The sequence below is a fragment of the Triturus cristatus genome, chromosome 2_2, assembly GCF_964204655.1.
Source record: "Triturus cristatus chromosome 2_2, aTriCri1.1, whole genome shotgun sequence".
Lineage (NCBI taxonomy): Eukaryota > Metazoa > Chordata > Amphibia > Caudata > Salamandridae > Triturus > Triturus cristatus.
The window spans coordinates 185389566-185405426 of NC_140582.1; positions in this window are offsets into that span (position 1 = coordinate 185389566).

Below are 15861 nucleotides of genomic sequence, written 5' to 3' on the forward strand. Positions count from 1 at the left end.
ACTGCTCCCTGGTGGGTTTTTCGTGGAGAAGGAACCACTTTTCAGGGCAAATATATATATATATATATATTACCTACTGGCGGTCGCCAGTAGGTAGTTATAGTTAGGACCACGTTTCCATAGGAAATCCGCAACATTCTATTTTGAATAACTTTGGCGCCGGTCGACGAATCCTCGCGAATTTTTCAAAATAGGTGGGGCGCTACGCTCCGCTCCTTCCCTGAAAGTCTCGGGGGGATTCGTCAAGCGGGGGCTGAGATAAAAGGGGGGCCCCAAAACGCGTTTTTCCCATGCATTTGTCCATAGGACCTTTAGACACAGCTACAGCCCGAACGGCTGAACAGAATTACTAGAAATTTGGCAGAGAGGTAGTCCTCAGGTCAAGGAAGTGCCTTTTGTAGGTTTGGTGTAAATCTGTTCAGTAGATTCTGAGAAAATAGCCTTTAAATCAATATATATATCTGAGCCACCTTACGGTGCGCTTACGGTACGCTTACCGTACGCGTACGGTGGCGTGCGCGAGCGCGATTCTGATTGGCTCTTAGATCTTAGTAAACATTCGAATCGGTCGAAACCAGGAAGCGGCGGCCGCCATTTCGTGTGTTTCACTCAGAAAAAAAAGAGTGATAACAAGAAAAGGGGGCAAGGAGGAGAGTTACAGACCCCCTAACATTTGTAAGGGGGTCAAAGAAGGACAGAAAAGTACAAAGAAAACATTTATTGATTTTAAAAAAAATCACGGGGTACGCGTACGGTAAGCGTACGCTAGAAAAAAAAAAAAAAAAAAGAAATGAAAATCAGATTTAAGTGTTTAGATATTAGGGGGCTCTAAAAAGAGCCGTTGTGTTTATTAAGTGATTTTTTAGTGGTACCTACAAGTAAGTACCGATGCAGAGTCTAAGGTTCAAGAGGAAGACTCTGTTCCCTTCATCATTGAAGTGTACACCATCTCCTCTATAAATGTCTTGCATGTCATAACGCAAGTTGTTGTGGTAAATGGAACCCATACCATAGTCACAGAGGAAAGCAGAAACAGATTTGTTGACGTGCTTTCTTGCTTTGTCAATCTGCGGACAGAAATGATTGGACCAGTTCCATTTTTGCCTTTGGCATATGTTAGAAAACACAAAGGCAGTTTTAGGGAAAAGTGAAAACAGTTGTGCAAAGGTCTCCTTCATAAGCATTTCCAGACCTACCCCAGTCAAAGTGCCTAGGTCATTGCCACCACAGTGCACTATTATGAGGTCAGGGTGTTGGATGTGCATGAAGGATTTCACCAATGGCATCAATTGGTGCCACTTTAACCCTCTCTGACCAATCCATTTAATGTCTACATTTGGCAAAGCAAGGTCTCTCACCATATCTGTTTTCTCTGCATACTTTTCACTCCAGAAGACATAGCTGTGCCCTACAATCCACACTGTGAACATCTTCAAAGGAGAACTGGATGCACTCAGGAGGTGTCTTTCAGTAGAATGGCAATATGAAAAGAAAGACAGTTTGGAAATGGAGGCATACATATTTTTTTTAAAAAAAAAAGAACTGATTGGCTGTTTCATACCATTCTAGAATAAAAACTAGGCTGTATGTGTAAATTAATAGAAGCATGTTTTGTATTGGTACAGAAAAATGTGTTACCAAAGAACAGTACTATGGATTTGCTGTTAGGTTTGAAAAGTCAAGCACTCTTGCTCTTTGGAATTGAAACATTGTTTGGCGAACTTCTGACCTGACTCCACACAGCAGTGTTCCATGAGCTGTTGCTATGGTAGCAGGCAGAAGTCAAGTTGGGGGAAGGGTACTAGGCAGAAGTCAAGTTGGGGGAAGGGTACTTTTGGAAAAGGGTTGGTTTTCAACCAATAGAAATGTGTGATTACATTTGAAAAAAAGGGGCAAGCACTGAGATTTGAAACTAACATGTATATGTGTGGAAAAAGAGAGGGAAAGTTTGCCATTATCTGGTTCTGCTGAGAGGAGAGAGGTGTAGAGAACAGAGATCCTGGCTCTGATAATCTGCTGTTTGAGTGCCACATTTCTTTCACAACTAACTAATTTTAAAGGTGAGTTTAGAGTCTGAGAGGGGATGTATATGGTAAATTAAGAAATGAATAATAGAAATGCAATTCTTTTTGTTGAAGTTGTGTTTATTATTTTCTGTTTTGGGAGAAATTTAAATGTGAGGAACATGTAAAATAATATGGACTATGTTTTCACAATAAATTAAGGTGTACTGGTATAATAAAAGAATAGTTTAAGGGTTTGAGGTTGGACTCAGTAATGCAAATACATTCAGCATCACTAAGGCTGGTTGCCCTTGCTGGAGTGTAGGCAGACACCCAGGTTACAAATGATGCTGGTCTGAAAAAGCAGTTTGGACATGTGCTTTGTAAAAAATCTGAAAAGTGGATTCATAATGTGTCAGTCTGTAAAAGTGTTTATCACTTGCCAAAAAAAAGAGCAGTAAGTGTGCTTTCAAATTGGCAAAGAAATTTCGTTTTGTGACTAATGTGAAAACATGACTCTGTGTGCAAATAGGAATTACAGGCAGAGATTTATTGCGTATTGCTCTGGTGATTTCACAGTTGCATTAGATGGAAAGGGGGAGACATTTTTTGGTGCAGAAGCAGACTCTTAGCACACAGGTAGCTGCTTACCATGTGGAATCATGCACAGTATTCACAAGCGAGTGGGGTTTGAGGTTTCAGTCAGTAATGCAAATACATTCAGCATCACTAAGGCTGGTTGCCCTTGCTGGAGTGTAGGCAGACACCCAGGTTACAAATGATGCTGGTCTGAAAAAGCAGTTTGGACATGTGCTTTGTAAAAAATCTGAAAAGTGGATTCATAATGTGTCAGTCTGTAAAAGTGTTTATCACTTGCCAAAAAAAAGAGCAGTAAGTGTGCTTTCAAATTGGCAAAGAAATTTCGTTTTGTGACTAATGTGAAAACATGACTCTGTGTGCAAATAGGAATTACAGGCAGAGATTTATTGCGTATTGCTCTGGTGATTTCACAGTTGCATTAGATGGAAAGGGGGAGACATTTTTTGGTGCAGAAGCAGACTCTTAGCACACAGGTAGCTGCTTACCATGTGGAATCATGCACAGTATTCACAAGCGAGTGGGGTTTGAGGTTTCAGTCAGTAATGCAAATACATTCAGCATCACTAAGGCTGGTTGCCCTTGCTGGAGTGTAGGCAGACACCCAGGTTACAAATGATGCTGGTCTGAAAAAGCAGTTTGGACATGTGCTTTGTAAAAAATCTGAAAAGTGGATTCATAATGTGTCAGTCTGTAAAAGTGTTTATCACTTGCCAAAAAAAAGAGCAGTAAGTGTGCTTTCAAATTGGCAAAGAAATTTCGTTTTGTGACTAATGTGAAAACATGACTCTGTGTGCAAATAGGAATTACAGGCATAGATTTATTGCGTATTGCTCTGGTAATTTCACAGTTGCATTAGATGGAAAGGGGGAGGCATTTTTTGGTGCAGAAGCAGACTCTTAGCACACAGGTAGCTGCTTACCATGTGGAATCATGCACAGTATTCACAAGCGAGTGGGGTTTGAGGTTTCAGTCAGTAATGCAAATACATTCAGCATCACTAAGGCTGGTTGCCCTTGCTGGAGTGTAGGCAGACACCCAGGTTACAAATGATGCTGGTCTGAAAAAGCAGTTTGGACATGTGCTTTGTAAAAAATCTGAAAAGTGGATTCATAATGTGTCAGTCTGTAAAAGTGTTTATTACTTGCCAAAAAAAAGAGCAGTAAGTGTGCTTTCAAATTGGCAAAGAAATTTCGTTTTGTGACTAATGTGAAAACATGACTCTGTGTGCAAATAGGAATTACAGGCAGAGATTTATTGCGTATTGCTCTGGTGATTTCACAGTTGCATTAGAAGGAAAGGGGGAGCCTTTTCTTGGTGCAGAAGCTGACTCTTAGCACACAGGTAGCTGCTTACCATGTGGAATCATGCACAGTATTCACAAGCGAGTGGGGTTTGAGGTTTCAGTCAGTAATGCAAATACATTCAGCATCACTAAGGCTGGTTGCCCTTGCTGGAGTGTATGCAGACACCCAGGTTACAAATGATGCTGGTCTGAAAAAGCAGTTTGGACATGTGCTTTGTAAAAAATCTGAAAAGTGGATTCATAATGTGTCAGTCTGTAAAAGTGTTTATCACTTGCCAAAAAAAAGAGCAGTAAGTGTGCTTTCAAATTGGCAAAGAAATTTCGTTTTGTGACTAATGTGAAAACATGACTCTGTGTGCAAATAGGAATTACAGGCAGAGATTTATTGCGTATTGCTCTGGTGATTTCACAGTTGCATTAGATGGAAAGGGGGAGACATTTTTTGGTGCAGAAGCAGACTCTTAGCACACAGGTAGCTGCTTACCATGTGGAATCATGCACAGTATTCACAAGCGAGTGGGGTTTGAGGTTTCAGTCAGTAATGCAAATACATTCAGCATCACTAAGGCTGGTTGCCCTTGCTGGAGTGTAGGCAGACACCCAGGTTACAAATGATGCTGGTCTGAAAAAGCAGTTTGGACATGTGCTTTGTAAAAAATCTGAAAAGTGGATACATAATGTGTCAGTCTGTAAAAGTGTTTATCACTTGCCAAAAAAAAGAGCAGTAAGTGTGCTTTCAAATTGGCAAAGAAATTTCGTTTTGTGACTAATGTGAAAACATGACTCTGTGTGCAAATAGGAATTACAGGCATAGATTTATTGCGTATTGCTCTGGTAATTTCACAGTTGCATTAGATGGAAAGGGGGAGACATTTTTTGGTGCAGAAGCAGACTCTTAGCACACAGGTAGCTGCTTACCATGTGGAATCATGCACAGTATTCACAAGCGAGTGGGGTTTGAGGTTTCAGTCAGTAATGCAAATACATTCAGCATCACTAAGGCTGGTTGCCCTTGCTGGAGTGTAGGCAGACACCCAGGTTACAAATGATGCTGGTCTGAAAAAGCAGTTTGGACATGTGCTTTGTAAAAAATCTGAAAAGTGGATTCATAATGTGTCAGTCTGTAAAAGTGTTTATTACTTGCCAAAAAAAAGAGCAGTAAGTGTGCTTTCAAATTGGCAAAGAAATTTCGTTTTGTGACTAATGTGAAAACATGACTCTGTGTGCAAATAGGAATTACAGGCAGAGATTTATTGCGTATTGCTCTGGTGATTTCACAGTTGCATTAGAAGGAAAGGGGGAGCCTTTTCTTGGTGCAGAAGCAGACTCTTAGCACACAGGTAGCTGCTTACCATGTGGAATCATGCACAGTATTCACAAGCGAGTGGGGTTTGAGGTTTCAGTCAGTAATGCAAATACATTCAGCATCACTAAGGCTGGTTGCCCTTGCTGGAGTGTAGGCAGACACCCAGGTTACAAATGATGCTGGTCTGAAAAAGCAGTTTGGACATGTGCTTTGTAAAAAATCTGAAAAGTGGATTCATAATGTGTCAGTCTGTAAAAGTGTTTATCACTTGCCAAAAAAAAGAGCAGTAAGTGTGCTTTCAAATTGGCAAAGAAATTTCGTTTTGTGACTAATGTGAAAACATGACTCTGTGTGCAAATAGGAATTACAGGCAGAGATTTATTGCGTATTGCTCTGGTGATTTCACAGTTGCATTAGATGGAAAGGGGGAGACATTTTTTGGTGCAGAAGCAGACTCTTAGCACACAGGTAGCTGCTTACCATGTGGAATCATGCACAGTATTCACAAGCGAGTGGGGTTTGAGGTTTCAGTCAGTAATGCAAATACATTCAGCATCACTAAGGCTGGTTGCCCTTGCTGGAGTGTAGGCAGACACCCAGGTTACAAATGATGCTGGTCTGAAAAAGCAGTTTGGACATGTGCTTTGTAAAAAATCTGAAAAGTGGATTCATAATGTGTCAGTCTGTAAAAGTGTTTATCACTTGCCAAAAAAAAGAGCAGTAATTGTGCTTTCAAATTGGCAAAGAAATTTCGTTTTGTGACTAATGTGAAAACATGACTCTGTGTGCAAATAGGAATTACAGGCATAGATTTATTGCGTATTGCTCTGGTGATTTCAAAGTTGCATTAGATGGAAAGGGGGAGACATTTTTTGGTGCAGAAGCAGACTCTTAGCACACACCCAGCTGCTTACCATGTGGAATCATGCACAGTATTCACAAGCGAGTGGGGTTTGAGGTTTCAGTCAGTAATGCAAATACATTCAGCATCACTAAGGCTGGTTGCCCTTGCTGGAGTGTAGGCAGACACCCAGGTTACAAATGATGCTGGTCTGAAAAAGCAGTTTGGACATGTGCTTTGTAAAAAATCTGAAAAGTGGATTCATAATGTGTCAGTCTGTAAAAGTGTTTATCACTTGCCAAAAAAAAGAGCAGTAAGTGTGCTTTCAAATTGGCAAAGAAATTTCGTTTTGTGACTAATGTGAAAACATGACTCTGTGTGCAAATAGGAATTACAGGCAGAGATTTATTGCGTATTTCTCTGGTGATTTCACAGTTGCATTAGATGGAAAGGGGGAGACATTTTTTGGTGCAGAAGCAGACTCTTAGCACACAGGTAGCTGCTTACCATGTGGAATCATGCACAGTATTCACAAGCGAGTGGGGTTTGAGGTTTCAGTCAGTAATGCAAATACATTCAGCATCACTAAGGCTGGTTGCCCTTGCTGGAGTGTAGGCAGACACCCAGGTTACAAATGATGCTGGTCTGAAAAAGCAGTTTGGACATGTGCTTTGTAAAAAATCTGAAAAGTGGATTCATAATGTGTCAGTCTGTAAAAGTGTTTATCACTTGCCAAAAAAAAGAGCAGTAAGTGTGCTTTCAAATTGGCAAAGAAATTTCGTTTTGTGACTAATGTGAAAACATGACTCTGTGTGCAAATAGGAATTACAGGCAGAGATTTATTGCGTATTGCTCTGGTGATTTCACAGTTGCATTAGATGGAAAGGGGGAGACATTTTTTGGTGCAGAAGCAGACTCTTAGCACACAGGTAACTGCTTACTATGTGGAATCATGCACAGTATTCACAAGCGAGTGGGGTTTTAAGTTTCAGTCAGTAATGCAAATACATTCAGCATCACTAAGGCTGGTTGCCCTTGCTGGAGTGTAGGCAGACACCCAGGTTACAAATGATGCTGGTCTGAAAAAGCAGTTTGGACATGTGCTTTGTAAAAAATCTGAAAAGTGGATTCATAATGTGTCAGTCTGTAAAAGTGTTTATTACTTGCCAAAAAAAAGAGCAGTAAGTGTGCTTTCAAATTGGCAAAGAAATTTCGTTTTGTGACTAATGTGAAAACATGACTCTGTGTGCAAATAGGAATTACAGGCAGAGATTTATTGCGTATTGCTCTGGTGATTTCACAGTTGCATTAGAAGGAAAGGGGGAGCCTTTTTTTGGTGCAGAAGCTGACTCTTAGCACACAGGTAGCTGCTTACCATGTGGAATCATGCACAGTATTCACAAGCGAGTGGGGTTTGAGGTTTCAGTCAGTAATGCAAATACATTCAGCATCACTAAGGCTGGTTGCCCTTGCTGGAGTGTAGGCAGACACCCAGGTTACAAATGATGCTGGTCTGAAAAAGCAGTTTGGACATGTGCTTTGTAAAAAATCTGAAAAGTGGATTCATAATGTGTCAGTCTGTAAAAGTGTTTATTACTTGCCAAAAAAAAGAGCAGTAAGTGTGCTTTCAAATTGGCAAAGAAATTTCGTGTTGTGACTAATGTGAAAACATGACTCTGTGTCCAAATAGGAATTACAGGCAGAGATTTATTGGGTATTGCTCTGGTGATTTCACAGTTGCATTAGATGGAAAGGGGGAGCCTTTTTTTGGTGCAGAAGCTGACTCTTAGCACACAGGTAGCTGCTTACCATGTGGAATCATGCACAGTATTCACAAGCGAGTGGGGTTTGAGGTTTCAGTCAGTAATGCAAATACATTCAGCATCACTAAGGCTGGTTGCCCTTGCTGGAGTGTAGGCAGACACCCAGGTTACAAATGATGCTGGTCTGAAAAAGCAGTTTGGAAATGTGCTTTGTAAAAAATCTGAAAAGTGGATTCATAATGTGTCAGTCTGGAAAAGTGTTTATCACTTGCCAAAAAAAAGAGCAGTAAGTGTGCTTTCAAATTGGCAAAGAAATTTCGTTTTGTGACTAATGTGAAAACATGACTCTGTGTGCAAATAGGAATTACAGGCAGAGATTTATTGCGTATTGCTCTGGAGATTTCACAGTTGCATTAGATGGAAAGGGGGAGCCATTTTTTGGTGCAGAAGCAGACTCTTAGCACACAGGTAGCTGCTTACCATGTGGAATCATGCACAGTATTCACAAGCGAGTGGGGTTTGAGGTTTCAGTCAGTAATGCAAATACATTCAGCATCACTAAGGCTGGTTGCCCTTGCTGGAGTGTAGGCAGACACCCAGGTTACAAATGATGCTGGTCTGAAAAAGCAGTTTGGACATGTGCTTTGTAAAAAATCTGAAAAGTGGATTCATAATGTGTCAGTCTGTAAAAGTGTTTATCACTTGCCAAAAAAAAGAGCAGTAAGTGTGCTTTCAAATTGGCAAAGATATTTCGTTTTGTGACTAATGTGAAAACATGACTCTGTGTGCAAATAGGAATTACAGGCAGAGATTTATTGCGTATTTCTCTGGTGATTTCACAGTTGCATTAGATGGAAAGGGGGAGACATTTTTTGGTGCAGAAGCAGACTCTTAGCACACAGGTAGCTGCTTACCATGTGGAATCATGCACAGTATTCACAAGCGAGTGGGGTTTGAGGTTTCAGTCAGTAATGCAAATACATTCAGCATCACTAAGGCAGGTTGCCCTTGCTGGAGTGTAGGCAGACACCCAGGTTACAAATGATGCTGGTCTGAAAAAGCAGTTTGGACATGTGCTTTGTAAAAAATCTGAAAAGTGGATTCATAATGTGTCAGTCTGTAAAAGTGTTTATCACTTGCCAAAAAAAAAGAGCAGTAAGTGTGCTTTCAAATTGGCAAAGAAATTTCGTTTTGTGACTAATGTGAAAACATGACTCTGTGTGCAAATAGGAATTACAGGCAGAGATTTATTGCGTATTTCTCTGGTGATTTCACAGTTGCATTAGATGGAAAGGGGGAGACATTTTTTGGTGCAGAAGCAGACTCTTAGCACACAGGTAGCTGCTTACCATGTGGAATCATGCACAGTATTCACAAGCGAGTGGGGTTTGAGGTTTCAGTCAGTAATGCAAATACATTCAGCATCACTAAGGCAGGTTGCCCTTGCTGGAGTGTAGGCAGACACCCAGGTTACAAATGATGCTGGTCTGAAAAAGCAGTTTGGACATGTGCTTTGTAAAAAATCTGAAAAGTGGATTCATAATGTGTCAGTCTGTAAAAGTGTTTATCACTTGCCAAAAAAAAGAGCAGTAAGTGTGCTTTCAAATTGGCAAAGAAATTTCGTTTTGTGACTAATGTGAAAACATGACTCTGTGTGCAAATAGGAATTACAGGCAGAGATTTATTGCGTATTGCTCTGGAGATTTCACAGTTGCATTAGATGGAAAGGGGGAGCCATTTTTTGGTGCAGAAGCAGACTCTTAGCACACAGGTAGCTGCTTACCATGTGGAATCATGCACAGTATTCACAAGCGAGTGGGGTTTGAGGTTTCAGTCAGTAATGCAAATACATTCAGCATCACTAAGGCTGGTTGCCCTTGCTGGAGTGTAGGCAGACACCCAGGTTACAAATGATGCTGGTCTGAAAAAGCAGTTTGGACATGTGCTTTGTAAAAAATCTGAAAAGTGGATTCATAATGTGTCAGTCTGTAAAAGTGTTTATCACTTGCCAAAAAAAAGAGCAGTAAGTGTGTTTTCGAATTGGCAAAGAAATTTTGTTTTGTGACTAATGTGAAAACATGACTCTGTGTGCAAATAGGAATTACAGGCAGAGATTTATTGCGTATTTCTCTGGTGATTTCACAGTTGCATTAGATGGAAAGGGGGAGACATTTTTTGGTGCAAATTGGCAAAGAAATTTCGTTTTGTGACTAATGTGAAAACAAATGTAGTAATATATTTAAATAAAATAAAGGAATTTTTTTTTAGTTTTTTTCACGTATTGCTGAAGAGCAGTGAACAAAATTTAAGATGCCTACAAAATCCAGAGTAAAAAAAGAGCAGAAAAAAAACCTATATTTGAAGACAACTGGAGGACCTAAGTTAGTTGAAGATGCTCATGTTGGGAAGAAGAAAAAAATCTTCTGGTAAGCAAAAAAAAGATTTTCTAAGGAACATATTCAAAAAAAGGAAAAATGTACAAAATGTCTGTACTGGAAAGAATGATTTGAATCGAAAAGGACAGGAAAAAATTGAGAATTTAGTTAATGCAAATATACCTTCTGCAACTAAAAAGATAAACTTAAACAGAAAAACAGCGTTTAAAGAGATACGTAGAAAAATGTTTCAGAGGAGAGTTATGTCCAATTTGATAAAGGATGTGAAGAAATATAAGCAAAAGGCAAAGTTTTTTAAGAGAAAAAAAGAAATTGAAGCCATTGCAGCTAAGGCATTAGAATTAAAAAGGAAACTATTCATTTTAATTTTGAATAGGATGCGTACATTAGACAAAATGGTTAATGTACTGAAATCACATAGCAAAAAGAAAAGAGTAGTGAACAGAACAAACTTTTGTAAAGTGTTTTTAGGAAAATGGATGCATAGTTCAAGTAGTGAACCTTTTTTTAATGAAGAGAGTTATTTTCAAAGTAATAGTTTGCTGCATGCAGTTGACACCAGAGGTCGTGCTTATGAAGTGAAAAATGGTTGCATAATGGAGAAGGAGATAATGGTTCCAAGAGATGAGGTACAAGTGATGGCGGATGAGGCTATGGGGAGACGTCCTAAAGCCCCAGTGTACACTTGGAATTGTAGTAGTATTTGCACTGTGCGTCAGGAATCTATTGATAAATTTCGTGAGTTTCTAAGAGAATATAGCAAAAAAAGTGTGAAACAGAAGATTAAGGTGCTTCAAAGTCTAGATCCATGCAGAGTGAGAGAGAATACTGGTTTGCAGGGTCATTCTCTGGCTTGTCTATCTAGAAAAGTGTGTAATAGTGTTTTCCATCATTTTAGGATGCTGGCTGTTCATCATACTGAAATGAGAAAGTTTGTGAGACGGTTGTATTTTGCTAAAAGTCCAGCAATAAAGTTAGATGAATTGAATAGGGCTCTGTTCCGTGGAACGGTATCAGATGTAGAGAAGGTTGTTGATGAAATTCAGTTTTGTTACTTTGGTCCTGAACAAAACAGTGCAGAGAAGGACACAGTAAATGAGGAAGAAGTGGAAGAAAATGTAGAACCCTCTGTAAGTAAGACATTTAATGATCACATAACAAAATTTGCAATAATCTCTAATGAAAGACCAAATATAACTTGTATTTGTTGCCGCAGAACTCATTATAGAAAACAAACCAGGTATGTTGATCTCTACAGAAAGAGTGAAAATGAAGATAATTATAAGTGGAAGGATTTTGCCACCTATATATTTCTTGAAAATTGTTTTGAATTGGGTGAAGTTCAGCGTATTTGTAAATACTGTTACAACAAGTTAGAGGAAAATAGAATGCCAACCAGAGCTGTACATAATAATTTAGAATTGGATGCTATTCCTGCTGAACTTTCTGAATTAAATACATATGAGTCTATACTCATTCAATGTGTTCATCCGTTCCAGACCATAGTACGTATGAAGCCCAAAACTGGTAAATTACCTCCTTCAGATTTACTGAGAGGTTTAAAAGGTAGAGTGGTGTATTTGCCCTTGGATTTGAAAAAAAATATGGAAACTATTGATGCGGATACTTTGGAAACTGAACCATTAATTATTCTGGTTAATGGTGTACCTACAAAGAATAAGAAGATTTGGCAGGAGCTGGTGGATGTACGGAAAGTACAAAGAGCAAATTTGTATTTGAAAAGGAATAACAAATGGTATGAATCAATTTATATAGAAGAAGAAGAAGAAGAAGATTTACAAGAAGACACAGAAACACCAACTGGACAAATTGAAAAAGTGGACAAGTCAAAGGAAGAAGAAATTTATGAACATTTTAGCATACATCCTCTTCATTCAAAAGAAGTTATGGGAGACAATATTGATCTATTTCAGATGAAGAAAGCAAAAGGAACTCCCGTGAGTGTATGGGAGGAGAGCTTGGAAGCTCGATGTTTTCCCCAGCTGTTTCCTAAAGGAAAAGGAGGACGATACGATGAACGTCCGGAACAGATTCCAGCTTCTGAGTATCGGACTACAAGACTATATGCTGAAGATCCCAGATTTCGACAAAGTATTCCTTATTTGTTCCATCTTTTATTTGAAAGCGACTTGTCTGCACTGTCTTATGCAGTAAATCACATTTTAAAAAGTGGAGTACATTTACAAAATGTGTCTGCTAAGGATTTTATAGAGAAAGTGCAGCACCGAGATGATCATTTGGAAACACAACTGATCAATCTGATGGCTTGTCAGCGTGGGACAAATGAATATTGGTACCGACGCCATGGTGAATTAAAATGCATGTTACGGAATTTAGGAACACCAACATGGTTCCTTACCCTAAGCTGTGCTGAGTACGCTTGGGATGATTTACTGGATTTTCTACGAGAGGCAAATTCAAACATTAAAAACATCGAATACAAAACAGCAGGAGAACTGTGCTCATTGGATCCGGTTAATGTTTGCAGATATTTCAATCATAGATTTGAGGCTATGATGTCCTTCATCTGCAATAAAAAAAATCCACCTCTAGGAGAAGTAGTGGATTTCTTTTGGAGAAAAGAGTACCAGGCAAGAGGTGCTCCTCATATTCATATGCTGTTGTGGATCAAGGATGCCCCAAAGTTTGGAACAGATACTGATGAAGCAGTGTTATCTTACATTGAAGAATATGCAACATGTGCTATACCAAAAAGCACAGAAGAGAAAAAGTTAAAGGAGCAAGTTTTACGTTTCCAAAGTCATCGGTGTGGAAAATACTGTCGACGGAAATACAAGAGCAAAGATAAATACTACACTAAATGTCGATTTGGATTTCCTAGACCTGTTCTTTCAAAAGGAAGAGTTAACAGTTTTATGTCCGCTGTGAGACATACTATCACAAGAAAATCACCTAAGAATACCTACAACCTTAAAAGAAAAGAAGAATCAAAAAATATAAATGACTACAACCCAGTGATTTTATCCATGTGGAACGCTAACATGGATATACAGTATGTAGCTGACAATTCCATTGCTGTTGCTCGATATGTAACGTCTTACATTACGAAATCAGAAAAAACAGAATTGAAGGAAATGTGGGAAGAGATTTCTCACGAGAAAACTGTCAGTAAGAAGCTGTACAGTTTCAGTTTGAAGAGGTTATCGCATCGAGAAATTGGATCCTACGAATGTTCAGATAGGTTATCTTCTGCAAGTCTCTACTAGAAATCAAGAAGAATAATTTGGGCAAGTTTAGGCCTTGCAGCAATGAGAAATCGGGTACTGAAATCTGTTGGAGAAATTGAATATTTGGCCGAGAATGACCCAGAAAGTACAGATATTTTGAAGTCAAACATGTTGGATACATATTACCCAAAGAGAAGTCATCATCTGGAGAACATGTGTCTCTATGAAGTGCTGCAGAACTACATTTATTCACGGAAAGCCGCAGAAGACATCAACAATGGAAAATATAAAGTCATTGGTGAGGAAGGATGTTTGGTGAAGCAAACAAAAGGAAGTTTGATAAATCACCGGAAGCTGAGTTGCGACACTACTGACAAAAAGGAATTTTACTACTTGGCTCTTTTACAGCTGTTTAAACCATGGCGTACAGAGGATGAACTACTGGGAGAATTTCAAAGCTATGAAGATTCATTTAATGCTTGCAAAGACAGCATACAATGCAGAACATTCACAACTTATCTGCAAATGTTAAATGAAGAAATTGAACAGGAAACTACAATTGCAGCAGAAATAGCTAGAGACAGTTCTCAGGACAGCCAAAGTTCAGGAACACTCAGTCAAGATCCCCTAGGACAACCAATCGTTGAAAATGAAGCATCAATAGCCATGAATGAAGTGGAAACAGCTATGAATCAAGCACAAGAAGAATTTATAGACTTACAAAATTTGGAAAGACAACTGAATCAAGAGCAGCAACAAATTTATGAAGAGATCAGAAACAAAATTGATCACGGATTTCTACATGAAAAAAAAGAGTGCTCATGCACATCATTTCATCCAATCAGGATGTATGTAAGCGGACAAGCTGGAACTGGAAAAAGTTTCCTTATAAAAGTCATCAGAAGCTACCTACAGCAAAAAACGGATTCTACTTTGTCTTGTGTGGTTACTGCTCCAACTGGGTTAGCAGCATATAACATAAAAGGAATCACTTTACATCGTTTGCTAATGTTACCAGAGGAGCGTGAGAACAAAATACAATACAACAAGCTAACTGGAGAAGCATGCTTGGAAGTTTCAAGAGTATTGAAGAAGATGCAAGTTCTCATTATTGATGAGGTGAGCATGGTATCGAACTTAATGCTTGCCTTTGTGCATTTAAGAATGCAGCAAATTCTGAAGTCAGACTATGACGTGTTATTTGGAGGAAAACACGTCATAGTTTTTGGAGATCTTTTGCAACTTACTCCAGTTAAAGGACAACCAGTGTTTAATACTGTGACACATGAAGACACGAAAAAGTCATTGGGAAGCATCGGTAATGCAAATATTTGGTCCTTCTTTGAGTACAAGGAACTTACAACTAATATGAGGCAAGCAAACGATGAAGAATATGGAAGTATTCTGAAAGATATCAGGATTGGACTACTCACAGAAGCTGGCAAAAAAGCATTACAGACTCGGCTGCTACATAATTTATTTCCAAAGGAAGAAATAGTTGCAGAGAAGATATACAAGAACATTGCAGAAAACAAAAGTGTCATCTGCTTAATGCCAACTCTACGTGAATGCTCAATATTCAATGAGGAGCTTTTGAAATTGGAAAAGAAAGATATCAGGAAATTGGAAGCAGTGGACAAAATTGAGGATGGAAGAATTACTGTTACATTAACAGGCACACTGAAAAATAAATTGGATTCACTAGAGAAGAAGATTTCCAAAACAGCTGGATTAGAAAAAAATCTATATGTTTGCATGAACTGTAGAGTATTTTTAAGGAGAAATTTGGATGTTGAAAAAGGTTTAGTTAATGGAGCTATGGGAAGAGTTGTGGGTTTTATTAATTATCAGAAAAAAGATGGAATTGAATGTTTAAAAATAAAATTTGATCAGATAGAAGAAGTTAAAGATATTTGTCGTTGTACAGTTCGTTTCATGCTTGTGAAAGACTTATATGTACGTAAGAAGCAGTTTCCGTTTTCTCTAGCATATGCTGTAACTATTCACAAGTCTCAAGGATTGACTGTAGATTGTGCATTTGTGAACATTGGTTCAACTGTGTTCAAAGAAGGTATGGCATATGTTGCTTTGTCACGAGTGAAAACATTATCAGGTTTATTCATGATAGACTTTGATGATTCAAAAGTTAGTGCTGATACAAACTGTGTAAAGGAGTATAATAGATTAAGAAGAAGCTATGCTCCTCATTTAGGTCAGTATCCTGTGTTGGAGAAACATGTAGTTTCTCGTAAAAGGAGAAATGAGAATATCTGTAATGAAGATGTAGAGAGGAGGAAAAAAAAGAGGAGTGATGTAATTGCAAGCAAAAAGAATAAGGAAAATGAAGAACAGGTTGTAGGATGTTATTTTGAAAATAGCTCTGGTGTCAACTGCTACGCTAATGTAGTGCTGAATGTTGCATTTTATCTGGAAAGTTTGC